The sequence below is a fragment of the Hippocampus comes genome, unplaced genomic scaffold (assembly GCF_001891065.2).
Source record: "Hippocampus comes isolate QL1 unplaced genomic scaffold, H_comes_QL1_v1.1 scaffold347, whole genome shotgun sequence".
NCBI lineage: Eukaryota > Metazoa > Chordata > Actinopteri > Syngnathiformes > Syngnathidae > Hippocampus > Hippocampus comes.
In genome coordinates, this window is record NW_017805872.1 from 27,388 (window position 1) to 49,669 (window position 22,282).

General features: G+C 45.2%; 2 long non-coding RNA genes across 3 annotated transcripts; both read left to right on the plus strand.

Annotated features, from left to right (window-relative positions):
- Positions 1-1,505: 1,505 nt before the first annotated feature.
- On the plus strand, positions 1,506-4,041 carry LOC109527056 (uncharacterized). Of its 2 annotated transcripts, none has more exons than XR_002170457.1 (2): positions 1,506-1,730; positions 3,063-4,041. It is a non-coding gene; the product is annotated as an uncharacterized LOC109527056 (long non-coding RNA). The 2 variants fall into 2 exon arrangements; XR_002170458.1 differs by having other exon boundaries at positions 3,068-4,041.
- A 14,317-nt stretch (positions 4,042-18,358) lies between these two features.
- On the plus strand, positions 18,359-21,766 carry LOC109527066 (uncharacterized). Its single transcript, XR_002170460.1, has 3 exons — positions 18,359-18,446; positions 20,384-20,461; positions 21,325-21,766. It is a non-coding gene; the product is annotated as an uncharacterized LOC109527066 (long non-coding RNA).
- Positions 21,767-22,282: the final 516 nt, after the last annotated feature.

Here is a 22,282-nt window from a genome sequence, read left to right on the forward strand (position 1 = left end):
GCTCTCGGTGTTTCCCCCCCCCCCCCATCAGAGACAAATAAACACCTTGGGCCAAATCAACGCCACCATATGGACCCGGGTGGCTTTTAATGAAGCAGCTAAATAGCGGGTGAGCGGGGACTTTGCTAATAGCTCCTTGTCAGAGCAGCGGTAAATACCCCACTCGCACAATTTCTTCAATCGTTTGGGTGCCCGAAACAGACGGCAGAGCTGACAAGGAACATCTGCGGCTCATTTTTCTCACATGAGCGTTCCCACCACAAAATGCAACCATTTTTATTTCCATTGCTTTGATTGAGATGTTTACGTCTTTGAAGCAATTTTCTAGCGGCGGGCCATGAACGGAACGTTTGGAACTCAGACCGAATAAATGGGGGGATGAACGCGAGCTAAAAGCTGCTCGGTAGGCCAGAGATCCGAGACGGGTTTTGATTCTTTGCCCCGTTCTGATCTGTATGGACGTGTGCTTAGCAAAATGTTTGCGATCGGAGCAACCAATGAGTTATTTTTGCCTGTCACTTATGGAGGGATTTTGCATGAACTTTAATGGAGATGAGATGAAGTGCTCAGAATTGACGGTTGCTCTTTAAAATATGGACAAAAGGTGGCGAAAAAACAATGCTGGAATATACCTCCAATCCTCTGCGCTACACGTTGACATAACCTGGCAATCTTAAGAACAAAACATGACCAAATGAATGCCATATATATATCAATACTCATGAAAACATTCTTCGGATCTAACATTTATAAGGACTAACGGGATATGGATGAAAATATATATGCTAGGACAAGCTAGCATAATGACATGGTAGCGATCCTCGTCGTTAGAAATGCGCCTTTTTCGACACCTTTGAGGAGAGCGTTTCTTCTTTATTCCGTATGATTCCAAATTCCGCACAGGCGCCAACTCCAGATCTGCCAAAAATCTGCATAGCAACTACAGTAGAAGCGCAGCCGACGGCGCATGCGGCGTCCCTTGAAAAGCAGATCATCTCAGAAGGGAGCAAACAAAGTTTTAAACGGTTACAAATCGTGTTTTCTTGCTGGCTGCCTCCGGACTGAACAAACTCTTCAACCAAGTCTAATAAAGTCCATATTTGGGACATTGGCCAACAAAAAAAAAACAAACACCAAATAAACTTGAGGAGTCACATCACTCAGTTCTCGTGAGTTTCTTCCCAACAAAATCCAGACGTACTGAGCATTCTGCACAATATAACGCCATTGAGTTTTATGAACTCCACCGTCAATTGTGGAATCTTTTTCAAACGCTGGGCAAAGCCGAATCATCCTTGGGTTGGACTGTAAATCCCTCATCCTGCACGCTGAGTCTTGCTGTCTGAGTCTTATCGGCAAGGCGCATCAGCGCGGGGAAAGACGTTTGCCCGCATATCCAAACATCACAAACCAAGATGCGTGGTGATCAAAATCACCACAAGGCTCCTTTGTTGCCCTCTCTGAAATCATGTCAACTAAAAAAAAAAAAAAAAAAGTGTTTTCTTATTTCACAACTCACTTCCCGTTTCAATTTTAGAGCTCCCGCAGATGTCATTCCTCCTCACTTTGGACAAATGTACGACAGCAATTCTCAGAAGAAGGGGCTAAGAACGCCAATGCGAAAGCTGGGACTCAAACGCAGCAGGTCCTCCGAGCTCCGACAGCGGCTGCGGTTACATGAAGCCGCAGCGTTACGGGCGCGAGACGCAAGCATGTCGGGAACACGGAAGGTCAGAAAGGGGAAGGACGGCTTTCATAATGGCGCTCGCCTACATTATGCGGCTCGGGTCGGATGAAAGTTGTGAATGAGAAAGGGACACAGTCATTGAGAGTTACTCATTTATTTCGCTGCCTTTCTCTCGAGACAAAGTCCAGGCGGGGTGCCGTGCCGAAAAACCGCCACTGGGTGCCCCCGTAAGTGACGGTACTGCCCCGGTTTTGACCCTGACAACGGGTTCCCTTCGCGCCGCTTAACCTGAAGCTTACGACCAAAAAGTGTGTGACCTCGGCATGTGTGGATCGCTCACAAGACCCAACATCATGCTGCGTCTTGGCCACCTCTGTATGCGCCCCGATTGTCTGGCCCAGCTTGAGCCGGGTGGAGGGAGGTAAAGACGGGATGGGGGCGGGGGCGCATGGCAGCCAAGAATCCAGACTTGGGAACAATTTGAAGGCCAAGAGAGAAGGGACGAGAGCCAGGGAGCGGAACCAAGAGCGCTTATCAGCAACAGATATCTGCCTTTTATCTAACTACGACATTTGCGTCGGTATCTTCAACATCCTGTCGACGCATGGGCTAAAAAGCAAGCTGTCGGCATGGGTTGCCTTGGCTTGAGAACACACGGTGGCTGCCTCGCTGTGCGTTTTGACAGTAAATCTCATCAAGCCAATTTCTGGTTCTTGAGAAAAGGTGGACATTATTTGTCAACGCATTGGCTTTGTACGGCACCTTTCAGGGAACTGGGGGATACTTTCGAGACCAAGCAAAACAAATAATCCCAACGAATTACATATGGACTCAAAGATAGATCGAGAGATAGTGAAACAATGTCTTTGCACTACTTTTAAGGGACACAAAACATCTAAAAAAAAAAAAAGGACTCGTCTCATCAATGAGATTCGAGTAGATGAGAGCCGACATTATTACTCATCCGACCTACTGACGCACGTTTCACGCACCTCGCGCGTGTTTGGTTTTCAAATGTGAAGTGGCGCAAAGCAGAATGTTAAATGTGTCCCGGTGCGTAAAGGCGCACAGGTATGAAAAAAAACGGTATTGTGAGTCAGCTGTGAATAAAATGCACACTTTTCAGCAAGAACAGTGCTTTGAGGGGAATATGATTCATCAGATGAGTTCGGGGGAGGGGGGGGGGGAGAAAAGCAGCAGATCGCGTTTCCAATCGCTGTGAGTTGATGATGATGATGCGATAATTCTACCGGCAGGATATCAACATTGTTTTGCGTGGTTGCAAATTGGTTTTGTTGGAGATGAAGCAAAATGTGTCAGTCACTCTTGCATCTCCACCGGGTTCTGTCAGCGCGTCGGTGCGCCCGCGTACAAGGAAAGCCGAGCGGGGAACACTTACTTGGGGTTGGTGCGGTTCCAGAAGACGGCGTAGCGGTCGGACACCACTTTGGAAGCCGGGTCCTGAGCGCACACCCCGACGACGATGACGAGAAAGAACAGCATTTCCACATGCGGCATGTTTGCGACGAAGCCAAAGCGACGGCAGTCCCGGTTTGATTTCAAGGTTCTGACGGATGTGCTTGCAAGTCAAGTTCGTTTAGCCCCTGAAGTTACTTCATACGTCTCCGTCTCTCCGATAAAATTGTCCACTGCCCTTTTTTTTTTCCTTCAGGAAAAGTAACAGAAAGTAAATTTAAAGGAAAAAGCCAGTTTCCATCAACTCAACTCAGTTTGTCCAATTTGCGCTGCAAAAAAAAAAATCCCTGAGAGGAGGCGCGTTTGTGAGCGAAAAAAAAACAGAGGGCAGAATATCACGTTAAATGCTCCACTTGAATCGAGAGAAAGAAAAAAAAAGGGAAATAGAGTCCTTATGCTGCCATCGTCGCTGGAATCTTCGGAGCTGAGGATCTCTCGCCGATGTTCCTCACCAAGAAGCTGACGAGAGTAACGACCACTAAAAGCGGCAAACGGCTCAACGCGTGGATGCAAATTGAAAAAAAAAACCACAAACTAGTCCTCACGATCTTTCACCAACACGCAGGCAGGCTCCGCGCTGGAACGTCCACGGACGGTGTCGCACGGATCGAGCGCGGGCGAGAGGCGGTGTTAGCAACCAGAAAGGAAGCAGACCAAGTGTGCGCTTCGGATTTTGCAGCCATGCTCCCCTGGACCAACCCCACTACCCTCCCCACCCTCACCTCCCCCCACTCTCGCGCACTCCCTCTCCCCTACTCACTGTTGTAGCAGCCGCAGCCCGCTGCAAAAAGTGTCCACATCCTCCGGGTTGTTACTATACCGCCGGCTCATCAATTGACGTCTCCAAACTGAAATCGGAGGTTTCCCAATGAAAATAATGCGCTTGTGAATTCTTTGAAACCCTCGCGTGCAGAAAATGCATCTCCGTTGTGTGTGGTTTGAAGCATCCCCGGTGAGTTTTTGCAGCGTGCAGGTTCGAGCGTGCACGTTTTGATTTGGGATGACGGCGGTCTTATTTACAAGAGCAACATCGTTCGTTGCGGGGCGCGTCTCAGATTCCCGAACGGATCATATCGCGAACATGGAACCACAACGAGCCTCTTTTTTTGACAGCCTCCTCTTAGCACAACAAGGAGGTAAAGTTCCAATTTTTGTTTTCAAAGCTCGGCTTCCATTTGCGTTTTACGTTTCTTTTCACAAGTGGCACGCTGGCGCCTTTTAAAACGTTCCCTTTTGTTGGAAAGTTAAATATAAGTCAACAATCACATGACAATTTTTTTCATACATATGTGCAGTTGCTTTTCCTTTTCCACCCTGAAAGTCTCAAGCTAGTTAAAAATAAATACTCTCTACCACACCCCCACCCCCACACAAACGGGTTCATATATTTATTGGTTATTCCTTTAAGGGTTTGCCTTTTTCTTTCTTTTCCTCGCTGCATGTAATATTGGTTTCAGATCTGTGCAGCTTGACTGCGGAACGTCGCGTTTGCTCCGCGACTCACTGCGCCGCGCAGTGGCGACCATGGAAACAGCATCTTGTGTGAAATCCGCAAATTGCTTTTCCTCACTGAAAGGGATACTGGATTTAAGTCTCCCTTCACTGAATGGCAGAATAAATTGTGTTTTGTAAAATACACTTAGTTGTGAAATACAATAAATGTATTTTGTTTGGGGTAAAAAAAAAAAGAGAGGCGGTAGTTAAATGCTGGGTTTGAACCTCAGCTCACTATTTTGCGTGTTGTTCCTGCAGGAGTGATGTGGATTTTTTTTTTTCCTGGCACACCAGTTTCTTCCCAAATTCCTAAACATACTGGTTAACGATGTAAATGTAAACGTTGCTGGTGACCAATCCATGGCGTCAGCCGGGATAGGCTGTAGCTCACCCGTGACCCTAATCAGGACCAGCCGACATTCCCCTCATCTGGACAGTGAACAGAATTCCCCCCCCCCCCCTGAGTAGCATTGACGGCCGCTTGCCAAAGGAACCAACTTGTCCTGCACACTGATGCTTCATTCCAAGTAATGCGGGTGACCTTTAATAAAGCGCCATCTATCGAGTTGACCTCCGCTGTCATCGTTTTGGCATTCAGAAGTCGTGATCTGACTGAATGCATGAGCCAAAAGAGTTTATGAAAATACGTGCGGTTTCATATTTATGGGCACGTTTCAGCAATGTGAAGTCAAATTGAAAGGGATTTGGTAGATTGGCGCAGACACTTTATAAACCCCATGCGATGCGGACTCCGACAACGAATGAGATCCAGTTCAAGAGCTGGAACATCAAGTCAGCCTTTAAAAGTAATTCTCCATTTAGTTTGACACTGTTCGGGAGATTCTCATTTAAAAATAGGTTTGTTATTGTGAATTTTCTGACCTCTCAAATTCCCACGCACACACCAAAGTCAAAATGTCCCCACAAGAAACGATTATCACTATTAATGTGGTTTTTCAGTTCCTGTTGTGGCTGGCAGTCCTCATCCTTTTGTCCGTGCTGTGTTGAGACAATGAATACCATGAGGAAAAAATAAAAAACAAGAGCAGTCGGAGTGACTGACAGACAAAAAAAGTATTTTAAAGTCTACCGAACATCCTAAACACAAAAGCGTATCAGCTCACGTCACGTATGAACAGCCGACCCCAAAGAGGCCGCAATCATTTCAATCACAGAGACAAAAACGTGTTTGGCTTGACCCGAAAGCCATCACGATCCGCTTTGTTTACAGTAAATTACGCTTCACATTGCGTTTGTTTGGGTGTCGGCTGGTGTGCGTGTGCTCGCAGACGCGCGCCTGTCACGTACATGCATACACAGCGAGTACACACAAGCGTGCGGCCCCGAGACTTGATGAGCTTGCATGCGTGAGTCTTTTGTGTGGCGAGCGTGCGTCGTGTGCGAACACGGGGGGGGGGCCGATCGTCCGGCTCGATATGGCAGACCGTCGCATGAGCAATAATCACCTCATCTCCCCTGCCAAAGTGGCTGTCCTACTTCATTTATGCCTGCTACACGTCTGTGTTCCCCAAGACAATGGAGTCGTTCTAAATTAGGGTCAGTGGGTCTGCCGGCACCAACCGCAGCCGCGCATGCCAATGTTTCTCATGGCCTTACGATCGGGGCGTCGCACTCACGAGAGCAACGGGAGCTCCGGCTGGAGTGCAGATGACATGAAGTTGAGGAGAGACGGCAACCATGTGGCAGTTTTTTTTTTTTAATGTGTAATAATCCATTTATGTTGTGACAGTAGCCTCGAATGGCCTCAATTAACATCCATTATTTACTCATAAGCAAAAGGTCATCACGTTCTTTGTTGAAAAGCACGATGCGTTCATATTTCAATCGCTGAAGCAAGACATGTTTCTCGCTTTATCCCCACATAAGTTCGTCACGCGTATGATTCCACATTACAAGCACGATGACATTTTGTTCCTCAGCAAGGTCGCGGCGGCAGTTAGCTTCCCACAGTCCGGTGTCACGAAGGCCTTTTCATTATTTTGTGGGGAAAATCTGGTCGTTTTAATGACGTTGAGGATGTAAAGGTGTTCGGTGTAAGCAAAATCGGCAAATGGAGAATGAATGACGTGAAGTCGGGATTTGTAAGTCTTCAGTCGCCTGATGTGGCTGCCGGCAAGCGGCTCCATTGGGCTGCTTTGGAAAATGGTTCCATGACAAATATAGCATTTATTTTATTGTATGCCAGCTCAGCAGTTTAGCGCCGCCGAGACGCAGAAATTCCTTGTTTCCGAAAACAAGTCAGCGCAATGTTGAAATGGCGAATCGGCGAGAAACATCAAATTCAAGATGTCTCATCTGTCAAGCATGAAAATAAGAGACAAATAAATCTATGCTAGCCTCATACAGGCAAAAAAACATTTGAGTCGGTATATTCACTGGGGGGTGCGGCCGAGTGCCGCGTATGGAGTGAGAACTAATCATAAAATATAGCTGCAGAGAGACATCTGTGTTGGGTCGGTAACCAGCCTGAACTGAAGATCGGTTGACTTTTTGTTGACTGGAAGCTTTTAAAAAGTTTCCAGGGAGAAACAAATCAAAGATTTCTATTGGGCCGCCTGTCGGTTACATTCTGATGAGTCATGCATTTCCCTTTCTGTCTGTTTGACTCAAAAGTCCTTTTGACTTCCTTCTACTTGCTCTGGTGTCTCGGGTTTCCCATTTTCCAACTGCTTGTGATGCTATCGCCGCGTCCTCGCGGAAAAGTAAACGTGCATCTCGCTGACATGGGATCGGTTTACCCCTCCATCTCTCTTCTTCAACTCATGTCGAAAAGCTGCGGCGTGACACTTCCCGGCTGGTCTCAAAGGACGCCGGCGTTATAAATAATCGAGGGGAATACGTTCACGTGATCGATGCAGATTCATGAGGAATAGTGAGCGGTGCCTCGGGAAAAAAGGACAGCAGGACGTGTGGGACCCAGAAAGACGTGGGAGGTCTGAGATATTCCCGTCCAATCTGCACTCGTGGTCACGTCTGGCACCTGGTTGAACTTCTTTTTTGTATATATGACCTCCTGCAAACACAAACACTGCAAACTCACACATCCACACAAAAGCCGTAGAGTGTGTGTAAACTCACACGCACACATACAAACACCCACACGCGCACACACACACTTCTGAGCTTCGTCCATGTTTTCCGAGCAACGTAGCAAAAGTAATGTCCACGACTCAGGGAGCTTGCCATGCTAACAGCCTTTGCCACTCAGGGCTGTTGACAGTGGAATCTTAACTATGCAATAGTTCGGGGTGGGGGGGGTCTGTTTCACCAGATTTGTACATTTTGATCATTGGCATGCAGAATATGAGCAAGTATGGCTCCTCTGACCCTGTTGCCTCATCAACGTGGTCAACCAGGGTGGCCCAGTTCCAATGTACTTTGTCAAAGTGTCGCAAATACTCGTGTGTGATTGGTGAGTTGATGCCGTCAAAATGTTCATTTCAAGTCCGACGCGCACCTGAAGCACTCAAAAGTTGGCGTGAGTTTGTTTGGGTTGTGATAGCAACCAATCATTCAATCACCGAAGCATGCCCTCGGGGTATAGCCCGTTGCCCTATCGTTGACCACCACCCACCCCCCACCCCACGCCCTCGAATCCTTCACTGTTTAATTTCAGTGACCCCGGCATCAGCCAGGAAGTGTCTGTAAACGTGTCTTCGCACCTGAAGCACTCAAAAATTGGCGTGAGTTTGTTTGGGTTGTGATAGCGACCAATCATTCAATCACCGGAGCTGCCCTCGGGGTTGAGCCCGTTGCCCTATCGTTGACCACCACCCACCCCCCACCCCACGCCCTCGAATCCTTCACTGTTTAATTTCAGTGACCCCGGCATCAGCCAGGAAGTGTCTGTAAACGTGTCTTGTGCTGGGCCAAGTGCTCCCTCGGTTGACCAAACTACCTCACATTGACACTTGGGTCTTTCTTTTGGCTGAAAATAAATGCCAAACCTGCATAAGGATTCGATGACCTTTCTCAGCCCCCCCTCCTGTGTGGCCCAGAATTCCTGCAGAACTGAACCAGCCTGACCCAAAGTCACAGCTGTGGGTGACCTCTCCAGAGACAGCGTGAGAGCGTGTCATTTCAACAAGCAGAAACAACCTGGACGAGTCAACCGCTTTGGCGCGGAAGCTTCAATACTTCAATTGCCTTCCCTGGATGATTGCCTGTTTTTATCTTTTCAATCAATCAGATTGGCTTCAATCGCAAATGACTCAACATCCTGAAAGCTGTTCACTTTTTAAAGACTTTTTAACGATGAGCGGTACGAATCCAATTGGCAGATTGACCTCTGTCATTAGCCTGATTGATTTGTGTCTGCAGATGTGGTCGCTGCCACCAAATTCTGGAAGTGTCTTGCAAACATCTGGGTTGGTTTTCGGTCTATTGTCTAGTTTATGTTTCAATCCCCTCTTTTTTAATTACTCAACTACAACAACTCATTTACGGAAATAATGGTCTCTGAATAAATGTTTGAAGGTGCAGCATTTTGTTCAACATACTTTGTTTTTAAAAGAGTCTCGACTTTGCCAATAACCAGCCATGTGAATATTGTCTGTTTGGAAGAAGATCGAGACTGAAACCTGGACATAGCCAGTGTTCGGTTATGTGATGGTTATGTTGTGAAATTTCCTTCATCTTCTTTCCGTAAAGATGACAAGCGGATAACAAGCAAAGATAAAGATGATTACAACAGTAAGCTTCTCACGTTCTCGCTGCGGCACAACGCGCCTTTCTGTGTCCACTCCAGAAGCCGTTTCAAGCACTCAATATCGCCTCTGTGTTAAAAATGAAACGCATTGATCTTTTTTTTTTTTTTTTTTCCTTCAGGCTGCTTAACCACTTGAGCCTGAGAAAATATGCTTTCAGCCACCCGGGTTTACAAAATGATGAACTGCATGGAAGAGCCCAGTTCATCGAAGGGGAACAACAGTTCATGTCCTTTTCATTTCAAGCAGGGGAAGCAAAAAGTCATTTGCCCGATCTAATCCTTTATGGCACACCGATAAAAGCTTTATCCCTGAGACGTGTCTGTCCTCCCTCACTTTGGAACATCCTCCAGGTGTCAAATAGGCCAGTATATATACTGTGTATATATATATTTTTTTTTTTGTGAGGGGAAGGACAGACACAACAACATGTTTATAGACAGCAATCCAACAGGTGCCAGCAAGGTGTCTAAACTGAAACGAAGACGGCGTCTTCCGTTGCAATCAGTCTGAGATGCGGCCGCGGGCTATCAGAGTCGGGCCAGGCACGGCTTGTCATTGAGCAAACGGCAACACGGTGACAGACTGAGGTCTGTGTTCACCTCGGCTGCAGTCCATTTCATAAATGTCTTCTCACTGAGCTCACAGCTGGATGATTAGATTAGTGTGACCTGTAATCCAATGACAGGCTCTGGTGACACACCAACATATAAACACAGAGTTAGGAAGAGGTCTCTACCCTTGGCTTCGCATGACAGCCTCACGTGTGCCTAATGAGACGGCAAATCCACCTGATAAATAACAAGCGTAGCACACCAATCAAATGGATATTTTCGAGGAAGAGTTATTGCTGCTGCAAAGTAAGATGTTAAGAAATGTTGACAATGAGTCGCGGGTCTGTTTGATCCCCCCAGAATACAAATATGGTTAAGGATTAGTGGAAAACATCTCAAATCCAACATTATAATCTTGAGTATTTCACTGCACTGTAACACCGAAATTGTACAAATAAAATTTTCATCACATTTAATGTGGTTCAGATCAATCTCAGAATAAACATTTTTTCCTGGATTTTTTTTTTTTTTACTCAATCCCCTGATATATACATATATATTTTTTTTTGTGAAAATCATGAAAAAATGTTTAACAGCGTTTTTTTTGCAGATGTTTTTTTTTTTTTTCTGGTGTGTAAAGAAAAAAGTTTTTTGATGTTATGTTTAAATTAATCAAAATCAGAGTGTGGTCGGGGGCAGCATAAAACAGTCCACTACCTCTGGGCATCTTGACTTTGTCCAAATGCACAATTTTTATGCAACGCTATTGAGATTGAGAAATTGCACGACATGAAGGACTCGCAGTGTCTCATAATGTCAAAGAGAATGATGGAAGGGATGTGAGAGGTTAAGAGGAAGATGAGAGAGAGGGCGGAGCGGCCAGGAATAATAGGGGGGGAAAATGAGCGGGGGAGATAAGATTAAGCGCTGTAAGAAGATAGGGAGCAGAGAGCCAGCAGGGAAAAAAAAAAAAAATGTTTTGGTGAAATTTGAGAAAGAGGATCGAAAAAAAATGCGAGCGAATGACAACTTAAGGAACACGAGATTGAACAGCAACAGAAAGATGGCAAAGAAGGATCGGTAGGAGCTGAATGACAAGTGGGAGGAAGAGTATTCAACAGGCAGCCCTGCCTGCAGGTCACCGAGGCCACAGCTGAATCCACAGATGTTCCTCAGACTGGAGGATCCAATGGTGGCCTCCTCCCAGAAATAGGAGGTGATTTATCACAGAGACCATAAATCAGCATGTCTGGCCTCCCCTGCACACCTCAACTGTTTATTCTCATTCCCGACGAGCCATTTTGAGATAAATGCAGCAGATAGTGTACACCAAACTGTCAAATTCCCTAATTTGTAACATCCTTTTTTTTCTTTCGCCACCCATTGACTGTGTAAGACAGTTTTTCTTTCGATTGCAACCAAGCAGTTGTGTAAGAATTATTTGTGAGAGTCACAAAATCTACACCCAAGCTCATTTCAAATTTTTTTTTGTGATTTATGTCGTGGGCAGGCTTTGCATTTTTATTTCTGGATCTCGTTGCGCATTTAGCAGCAATGTAAATTGACTCTGAAAATTAATATCGGTAAGTCGCATACAAATGGAATCACGTGATGTTTTAATTTGTTGTTGCAAGGCTAGAAGGGCATTCGAAGGTCTGGGCTGCTTTGACCCCAGAATGGTTAAAACAATAATTCAAGCAATTTTGCCCTCTTCTCTAAGAACTGGACAAAACAAAGAATTGGGCAGTGTCAATATTGACTTGTCTCGTGGTTGAAGGATGAGAGCCTTTATGCCCTACTGCCATCATTGAATGGACCTAAAGTGACCACGAGCATAAATCACAGCTGCCTGTTTGCTTTGAATAGGGACGGCGCGTTGTTAACTTAAACCAATCGGCCATAAAGTAACTTCAAGGTTGAACCCAAACCATTCCGGGATGTTGTTGACTTTCATTTTCATGGGATTTTGAAAATATGTGTCCATACCAAGTAACGACAATGTAGATCATTCCATTCCAGGGGGAAGAGTTCTATTCCAAAGACTTTTTTTTTTTTTTTTTTTTTAAAGGGCTGATCTAATTACATTCATCCAAATGGGTTAACACATTTCGGAAAGCATCACTTCAATTAAATGCAAATCATTTCGATTCATAATGCATATGTTTTTAATTTGCAGGTCCTATTGAAGCAATAGTGTTATGTTTCTGTCTGGTTACAGTTGGTTTTGTGTGCTCATGTGCCCTTTTTGTCCCCACCTGTTCTCGTCATCGGTGTCCCTTGTGTTGAACCAATCAGCTCCCTCAACCCTTTGCGTCCTGTCCAGGTGTTTCTTGTTGTCTCGTCACTTTGCTTGAATTTAGTCCTCTGAGTTCTGTCAGTCTTGGTTGGGTCATTGTGAGCTGTGAGCATACGTGTGCTCCTGCCATGTTTTGTTCCTGTCTTAATTTTGTTTGTTCCTTGTGATTTTCAGGACTTTGTTTGAGTACTTTGACTTGGTGTTTTTTTCCATTGTACTTCTGCGTGTATTTTTTGTTCAATACATTTTTTTTGGTCAATCCACCCTGCTCCTCCCTGCTTTTTGGGGTCCTACAACAACTACCACCACGCAAAATGTGACAAATAGTTCACCATTCCTAACAATCATATTGGCGTGCAAATAAGTCGGCCTACATGTCAACTTTGACTCGAGCTGTCATAATCTGAGATTGACTGAATGTTTTCATCGACCCGTATTTGTTATTGACGTGTTTAGACTTATGTGTAGGATGTCATTGTGCAGATGTACCAAATGAAGTATCTCGAGAGTGTTAAAATCTGTGAAGCCTTAAAAAAAAAAAAAAAAAAAAAAATAAATGACATTTGCTTGTCACTTGACTAACTGGGGCTTGTAGTTTCTCAAATGAACTCCCGTCCCCACCACGCCTGTGAAATCGGACAGATGTAATGCACTGTCACCTTGTCTCGTGTCACGAGAGCAAAGCTGTGCTAACTAACTTCCCTCCGGCGCACACGAGGAGTCTGCATTCCGCTGGCCGGGCTCACCACAGACCTCCAAACGGGGGTCCTCATTAGCAGGAACTTTTCTCTTAATAGCTCTTAATTTCACATGAGCGTGGCGACCTTCCAATGTGGGGGGAGGTCAAGGGTCGTGGCCTGCCTCTCGTTAGCTCCATGAGAGGACACTGGTTACATTTTCTATCCTGGTGATTGAACCTAAAGCCGGGGCTCACCCTCATTTCAAAAGACTCGATTAGTTTACTCAACCTTAACACTCAGTTGTGCAGATGTACCAAATGAATTATCTCGAGAGTGTTAAAATCTGTGAAGCTTCAAAAAAAAAAGGAAATTGTAAAATAAATGACATTTGCTTGTCACTTGACTAACTGGGGCTTGTAGTTTCTCAAATGAACTCCCGTCCCCACCACGCCTGTGAAATCGGACAGATGTAATGCACTGTCACCTTGTCTCGTGTCACGAGAGCAAAGCTGTGCTAACTAACTTCCCTCCGGCGCACACGAGGAGTCTGCATTCCGCTGGCCGGGCTCACCACAGACCTCCAAACGGGGGTCCTCATTAGCAGGAACTTTTCTCTTAATAGCTCTTAATTTCACATGAGCGTGGCGACCTTCCAATGTGGGGGGAGGTCAAGGGTCGTGGCCTGCCTCTCGTTAGCTCCATGAGAGGACACTGGTTACATTTTCTATCCTGGTGATTGAACCTAAAGCCGGGGCTCACCCTCATTTCAAAAGACTCGATTAGTTTACTCAACCTTAACACTCAGCTCTGCTCGGCGCTGAGGGGAGGGACACGACCTTACGCATAAGCCCAGGGCTTTAAAGAGGATGACTCACCCGTGCTTTTCTTTTTTTTTACCCGCTTTTTCTGCAGATGCATCAGTTGTAACCGTACTGACTGCGCATGTTGTGGAACGACCGTGTTCCATATAAAGCAGCTGTCATTGTATTAATATTGTTGGTAAATAGGATTAAAGTACAGTTCACTTCATCGTATGATTGTTAAGAAATGTGAAGTACTTCCGAAGAATGCCAGCGCAATTATTGGAAAAATATCGATTTTTGTCAGGGATCACTTTGTATTAGGCTGCATTCATTTCTGTATGAACTACCCCCAGTTTCCGGTTAGTTCACACAATGTACAGTATGTAACAAACAATGAAGTAGAAGCGGAAGGGTTATTTTGGATGTCGATGTTGAGGAGAAAGGTTGGGGTTTTCCCACACGGTGTCATTTTCGCTTTATGGGCGTAAAGTGTGGAAGCTGGAAGGAGGAATCGAGATCGAGCACAAGTCCGCTCATCTGCAAAGAAGGAGAATGTAAATACAAGGATGAAGTTACCTCATTTAAGCAAGCAGCAAGACATCGGGCCCTCTCAAATAAACTTTGGAATTTATTCATGTTTGGACTGTTATCGGATAGAATAACTGCAGATGCAGTTCGGCGAGAAGGAGAAGGGAACGTCAGATTGAGTCAAAGCAAACAAAACTTGTCAGAAGCATTTGGTCAATAGTGAAGCGATAAAGTGGTTACCCATCACTCGCGACTAAGTAACGTATTCCTGTTGTTGGTGTCTTATTTTGCATACTTTGAAAGATTGGGAAGAACCAATGCAACTGGGCAGAACACGTCTTCACAAGAGCCAGTCTCGGGACTCGCCCTGCCCAGGAAGTGCCATTGACGGAAACCCCTCGAGAGACTGTGACACGTGAGACCGTTTCCCGATCTTCTCACCCTTTCATGTTCCGAAATTAAGAGCATTCGTGATCCTCGGGGTATTTGGACAAAAGCATGTCGCAAAAATAGGATGCGTGGGAAATGTCTTCAATTGTGAATAAAAGCATAAGATGTGTCCTAGATCATCAAAAGTTAACATAGGATAAGGTATGGGCCAAGATAAGACTTTGTTATCAAACGGTAATCTTCAATGACACACATCATGGAATCCCCTTTGGGCCCGACAACAAAGACGTCAACTGGAACAAAGAACTCCAAATGAAAAACAAAAACATACCCAACACATACTCCCACAAAATACAGTCGAATAAAAGTGGGAATTAATCCTGGCGGCGGATGCGCGTCTCAGCTGGTGCCGTGACGGGAGACAACAGAGTGTTCCAAGGACTGATTGAGAACATGCTTATGCATACTCCCAACTAATATCCGATCGCGCCCACTAACTCTTCAGTACTGCAGACAAATACTGTTGCTAATGATTGTTGCAAATGCAGCCGGCAGAATCCTTCAACACGGCGACACGTCATGTACGGGTTTGAGTCAGTTAAAAGTCAGAAACAACACAGCGGTATTGAAGTTGTGACTTTCCGATGGCTCGTACGAGTCGTCTAATTTAGACATATCAAAGCTACGGAGAGTAACCGTGGAGTCATGCCAGACTGGAAGAGCAGCTTGATAAATGAATCATCAATGGTTATCCTTTTGTTGCATCATCAGTCGACTCCCGGATTGAAACTGACAGCTGGATTGGGTCTGTCACATCAGAGAGTGAAGGCCAATATCCAGCGTGCGCTGCCGTTAATCCTACTGGGCAAACAAATTGCCTCTCATCTCTCCTCAGAGAAATCAGCTTGTCAGATCATTCAGATAGCGCTTAGGGCATTCAAATGTTGCAGCGCACGCTGTTTAAACACTTAAAGCCATTAGTGTGCCATCTTGGAACTTTGCAAATTCCTGCGTCTTGCAAACGCAAGGCTGAACTGGATTTTTGGTTCAGCATCTTGGGAAGCAGAAAACTCTCCTGCAGATCACCAGTTAAAAGGTCAGCCAGTTTTTTGGGGTTTTTTTTTCATATTGCTCTCAACACCAAGGAACATACTCAAGCCATTCCCGTTTGACAGCGCTTGAAGAGCTTCTTCTATCCTCAGAGACTCTCAGTTCAGTCAGAGGCCGGCCGTCAAAATCAAGAGCAAACATGGAAAATTGTGTTACACTGGACAATCAATTAAAGGGACAGTTTTAAGTTTTGGTTGAGCCACAGGTTGGGTGGAAACATGATGCACTTTCCCTTATGAACTCTTCGTTGGCAGAAAACTGGGACATTTGCACAGTCCAAGCCAATTTTCCCCTGTGCCCTGACATCACAGGTGTCGTTCGGAATATCAGGTGTCAGGTAGGCTTCCACCAGACTGCGCAGCGGAGGCTCATAAAAAAGGCCATATGTTTTCAAGTGGCTTTCCGAGCGCTAGAGCGCAAGCCCGGGACCCGACGCTGTGCACCAGATGCTTGCATTCAGCGCACTCCTTCTCCCACTTACCACGTTCTGTTAATTCTTTCCGAAGCACAGTGGGGAAAGCAGGTACAGAGAGCTGAGGGCACACACCGCACAAACACACGCTCACGAAAAATAACCCCGACCTGTCCGCAAGTTCATCACCAGGGAGATTGCTTTCATCGCCATTGTTTTGGTTGAATTATGACTTGAATTATTAGCGATGACTAATTGCGTGTCCTGCTCTGTTCTACCCTTCAGTCATTGTCAGGTCAAATAAGAAAAAGGGCAGAATTAATTCAGGTGTCTATTATTATTATCCGTGGCAGGATATGATCCTGGTCTAATCTCCCCCCATCGCCAGGGGTGAAAGAACCTGAGTAAAAAGTGTCAGAGCAATTTTAACAAAACTTGATCATTCATTCATTCATTAAACAGAGTCAGGCCTGGGATCCTGACTAGTCGTAACAAATATACGGAACCGCGAGCTCTTCAAAACCAAAACTGTTGTGGACTATTGAAGTCGTGAATCATATAACTTAGGTGGATCAGGCTGGTTTTCGTCCTGGCTGTGGAATAGTGGACCAGCTTTAAACTCTTGGCTGCATGGGTGTTCCTTGGAGACTTCTATGGGGGGGAATTCAGGAGTATGGGGTACCGAACCCCCCGATACGGGCTGTTCAGTCCCGATACCACCGATGTCAGTTTTTTTCGCTTTGCCGGCAGTTAAGTCGGATTCGTATCCGGTGAGGGTTGGACTCCGCCAAGGCCGCCCTTTGTCACCGATTCTGTTCATAAGCTTTATGGAAAAAATTTCTAGGCGCGGCCAAGGTGTTGACGGCCTCATTATGGCATCTCTGCTTTTTCCAGAGGACGTGGTGCTGTTGGCTTCTTCAAGCCGGGATCTCCAACTCTCACTGGAGCAGTTCGCAGCTGAGTGTGAGGCAGTTGGGATGAAAATCAAAACCTCCAAATCTGAAACAATGGTCTAAGTTGTAAAAGTGTGCAAGTGGGGGAGTTGAAGTATCTTGGGGTGTTGTTCACGAGGGAGGGCAGGATAGCAACTGGGGCTTGACGGGCAGGAAGTCTGGGCTTTTTGATGATGGACATTTATGATATATTTTCATTTTATTCTTCCTGTTTGTGCATTGATTGGCACTTGAGACATTTTCTTGTTTACCTCTGTAATGATGGACAGCTATGACATTTTCTGGGTCATTTGCTTTATCAGTGCGATGAAGGACAGCGAGCGCATTTCTGCCTTCATTGAGGGTCGTCCCTTAGTTAAGCTGCTGTATGTCACTAACCCCTTTCTTTTGCCCCTTTGTAGCAGCTCGTGCTTCATGTGCCGCACATAACAACACAGCAACTAAACTCATTGTTTCTTTTACCCCCTATTCCCTATCTCTGGTAAGATGCTTCCAGAAGCGCAATCCTCTCTCCAATGTGGCACCTAATAAAGGTATTTTTAAATCAATATATTTGTGTTTGCCTGCTTCAAATTCACCCTCCTCTATCCTCTCTTCTCAACCTACCTTTTTACTTCCCCGTGACTCTCCAAAGTTGCGTTTCATCCCCCCGATCCCATTATTAAAACCATTTTGCTCTGCAGAAGGGGATTGCAGCTCCCTGCCTGAGACAAGAAGCCCGCTTTTCACACAAAAGGGCCATCTTTGCCACAAATGCACGGTATAAATAGCACCGACCTAGCATGCAGCTTCCACTGCAGTCTTACAAATGGAAATGTTTTGCTGGAAACTGGGGAGCATACATTTCTCTCAACAAGACGAGAAATAAGTGCTGCACTGCTGACAAGGCTGTGGTTTGTTTGTTTTTTTTTCCCTGGAAATGGATGAAATTTTGATTGCACTGGTGCACGAGTATTGCATCTTAAATAAATTGATCAATCAATAAATACATGACCATTAGTTAAACCATGATAATGTATACAAAACAGTAAATGTAAGAATGTCTTTTGGAACTGGTGTTTATAAATTAATTTTTCCTTTGCTGGTAAACTGACTTTTAAGTATGCATATCGTAATGTAATATTAAATTGTTACCATGAGAACCCTGAAACATGAAAATAATTAACTCTATAATAAGGCCAGAGAAGTCAGGATGCCTCTCTTGAGGTTTCACATTTGGTTTTTATCTGTTTACGTGCAGAACGTTGACATCACTCTGACAGCATGCAGAAGGAAGACGCCTTGCGGATTGCTGCGAGTGGCTTCCAGGAGGCTCGGGGATGAGCTGCAAAATGAGGTGAGTAGAAAGTTCGGGGGCTCCTTTCAGGCATCCACCGCAGCCATTCAATCTTTGGTGTGCTTTGCCCAACGGTCTCCTGTTTGAATGATAAATGGGCTTTCTCATACCAAGTGTTTTTATTATTGCGCAGGGTTCGCCGCTGTTGGTCTTGGATTGCGGGTTTCATTGCCTGCGGTTTACAGGGACTCTGCGCAATGGGGGTGCCCAGTAGGATCACCTCAGCCTATTCCTTGCATCACTAACTACGACTATAACATGGCCAGGCAATCTGGTCCTTAATGAGTAAAAAAAGTCACAAGGAAGAAGTAGCAGATGTAGCGACACCGTGGTGGTTGGCGCCACTTTAATCTGCGCTCAATCAGTTTTACACACAATGGGATGACATCGGTGGCAACGCAACGGACAGACACTGGAAATGGTCAGGCATGTTTGAACCTGAGGATTAAACTCCTGGGCAATCAGCAGCAAAAAGAGGTTGACAAGCTGCAGGGAGATGAGAGCAAAAGAAACGGAAAGGGAACAAATAAATGGATGAAGGTCATTTTGTGTGCTTGGAGGACTCTCAGCCAGGCTGGAGCAGGTGCTAGTTTGCTCCTTGCTTCAGTGAGCTGTGTCTGGGTGGCTCCACTCCCAGCTGGGGCACAACAACTGAAAGAGAGAGAGAAGAATGAGCGTGTGCATGTGCGTGTACGAGGTGAGGCGAGGTGGCCAGATTTCGCGGCATTTGAGGTCTGTGTTGTGCGAATGCCGGAGGTCAGGGCTCATCACATCACCGCACATGCAGCTGCTGATGGTCACTCAAGTCACCCAAAACGGAGCCATCTTTCATTTTCACCAAGGTGACTGTGTTCCCATACGTGTCTCTGCTGGCGCCGAATTAATGAGAAATGTTTTTATCTGAAAAGTTTGCTCTGAGAGGGTTCGATTCGGGCCCTGGCCTCCATGTGCGGAGTTTGCATGTTCTCCCCGTGCCTGTGTGGCTTTTCCCTGGGGACTTCGGTTTCCTCTCACATTCCAAAAACATGCATGGCATGTTCATGGAACACTTGAAATTGTCCCTAGGTGTGATTGTGAGTGCGGATGGTTGTTAGTCTGTGTGCGCCCTGGCAACCGGTTGAGGTTGTCCCCCTCCTACTGCCCGGAGACGGCTGGGATAGGTTCCGGCACTCCCGCGACCGCCTTGTGCAGTCTCCATCCATGCAGGCCTTTCACATCAGTGGCACTAATTCATTTAACTGCGGTGTGAAACATGAGTGACAGATGTCATCAACTTCACTTTCAAATTACAATCTCCTAATGACACTCTTAGGCTCGGTAATAAGGAAGCTCATCCTGAAAATGAGAATGCACCGCAAATTACAATTACAGATGTTTAGGCTGTTAGCCAAGCTTGTCATTTGGATTATGATAGCGATTCGGCCCATTGTCTTTCGGGTAATATGGAAATGCCCATTTGCTGAGCGGAGTATGCAACAGATGTCAAAATGCTACACAAAATAAGATTTCAAGTAGGTTCTTTGTTGTGTGCAGCGCTTCATACACGTGGAGAGCCTTATTAGAGTATGTGGCCCTTACAGACTTAAATTCGAGCAAGATTTGTTTTGTTGTTGTTGTTGTTTTCCTAGCTAGCTAGCTAGCTAGATGGATGGATAGACAGACAGACAGCTACCAATCTAGCTAGCATGATAGCTAGCTAGTAACAGATAGAATAGCTCAAAGGGCAAGGGTATGAATGTTCAGTTGACATACGGCACATACACAGCTTTTTAGAAAGTACTGATAAAGTACCATTCTTTCAAAATACTTTGTCGGTGTTATTTTGTTTATTCTCAGCTTGCTTATTCAGGGAGATGTCTGAATAAATATTACTGCCTCTGTAGTTTATGAAGTTCCATGTGTCTTATCTGATAACATCCATGTTTTGCATGTCAAAGGAATTATTTATCCGTGAAAATGAAGGCTGAGAAGCGGAGAAGGAGGCTGACATCTCCTGGGAGACGACATCGGAGGAGGTGCAGTACCTCACACTGTTTTTGACACGGCTCTCCACCTTGAATCATCAATTTGATGCACTTATGAGACATGACTAAAGCAAAGGTTCAGAACAAGTAAATTCATATTTATGCCAGCAAACCATGTGTGGGTCTCTGCAACGCCGACACACAAATTACATCGAAACCTTACTAAATTGAATAGTCTATAAATATGTAAGAATGTCACTTATTACCATTAAATTTCCCGTTTCAGTTGCGGTGTATCACAATTCACTCAATATTAGGAGTGCACACTTTGTTGAAGGATGGAATATGTTCCAATTTTTATATACTCAACTGTTTCATCAATGGTAGTACCATTGCGTGGTTTTACTCAAATAAAGTTAGATTAAGTGTATCAAAATAAGGCGTGCTCGTCAATGTTAACACGGACTTGCATGTACTATGATACAGCAAATGGCTCATTAAATGAGATATGATACTTCGATGGCTTTGGCGACACTTGGATAGCTGGAGCAAATAACAAGGTAATATGCCATTTATGGTAACTTGACGTCATTTTAGCAGATTGCAAGTATATTTTAAAGAGTTTGAAACCATCGCTATGCATTTTGTTTTTTCATTCAAAAAATGTAATAAATACATGTGATTCTATACATTTTAGGATATGGGGGAGCCAAACCCTCACGTTTCTTTCGCCAGCCGTGGTTTTGCCGCAACCATGTGTGGAGTGTCCCCAATTTCCAGATCCGAAAGGCGGCAACCCTAATGTGTACCCCCGCCTAATGTCTTGGCCTGAAGAGGCCAATTGCAACGTCGCTCCCTCTTTCAAGTGACTCATAGGAAATCCAATATGATTTCCTATTTCCATCCTGATACAGGGACATGTGAATGAGCGATTCTGCAGAACTTCAGAGCTCGTCCAGAAACTGAAATGGAGCATAGTGAAGGTTCAAAGAAGACCAGGTGGAGGACAAGGCTGGCCAAGACCAAAAGAATGTGGGAACCTGCTTTATGAGGTGTTGCTGGACCAGGACTACAGGCTTCTGCTCATAAGGTCAGTCATTAGCCCACCCAAATCCTCCTGCCTTTTTCACCAATGAGCCCTCCAGGTTCTCTGCGGTCGAAAGTGGATCTGTTTTTAGGTGCTTACATGACTTTTCCACTTTCCTTTTATGTTCTGTTGAGGCTTTCCTTCAACAAAAGAACAAGAAACGGATTTCAGAATGGATCCCCCTCTGAGACAAGTGAAGTCATAGCAGTCTGCTTTTCTGATTTCTTTTTCAGCAATATTTCCTCAATATTATCAACTTAGAACGTAAGACCGTTCTCATCAATAAACAAAAACTAGCACTCATTCTTAACCACGTACGCAACAGCAATATTGAGGATATATATATAGAGAAATAAATACACACACACACACCTGAAATTGAAATACTTTCTCTCCAATGATGCTTGGCGGTATCTCTGACAGTAGGTTTGAACCTCCTTGACCCCTGCTTCTGATTTATGGGCACTCATCCAAACAACGTTACAGGTGGAGTGGGACACATTAGCGGAGTGTTAGATTTGCAGCTAGCATCTGATGGGATGTAATGACCCTTGGACAATGCTTGTCCTCACCCAAGAGATACGAATGTTACGCAGTTCCAAAGACCCCGCCAATGTGATGAGGAAAACATGGAGCCTCGGACCTCACACTGCATTTATGGCGAAATCTGTCACATTAATGAGCAGCGCGGCCATTAGCGCTGATAGCTGAAGACAACGTAGCATCTCTAGCCTCATGGCAAAAGCCCGTTTCAAGTTACATCAGTGTTCAATTTAACAGAGCAA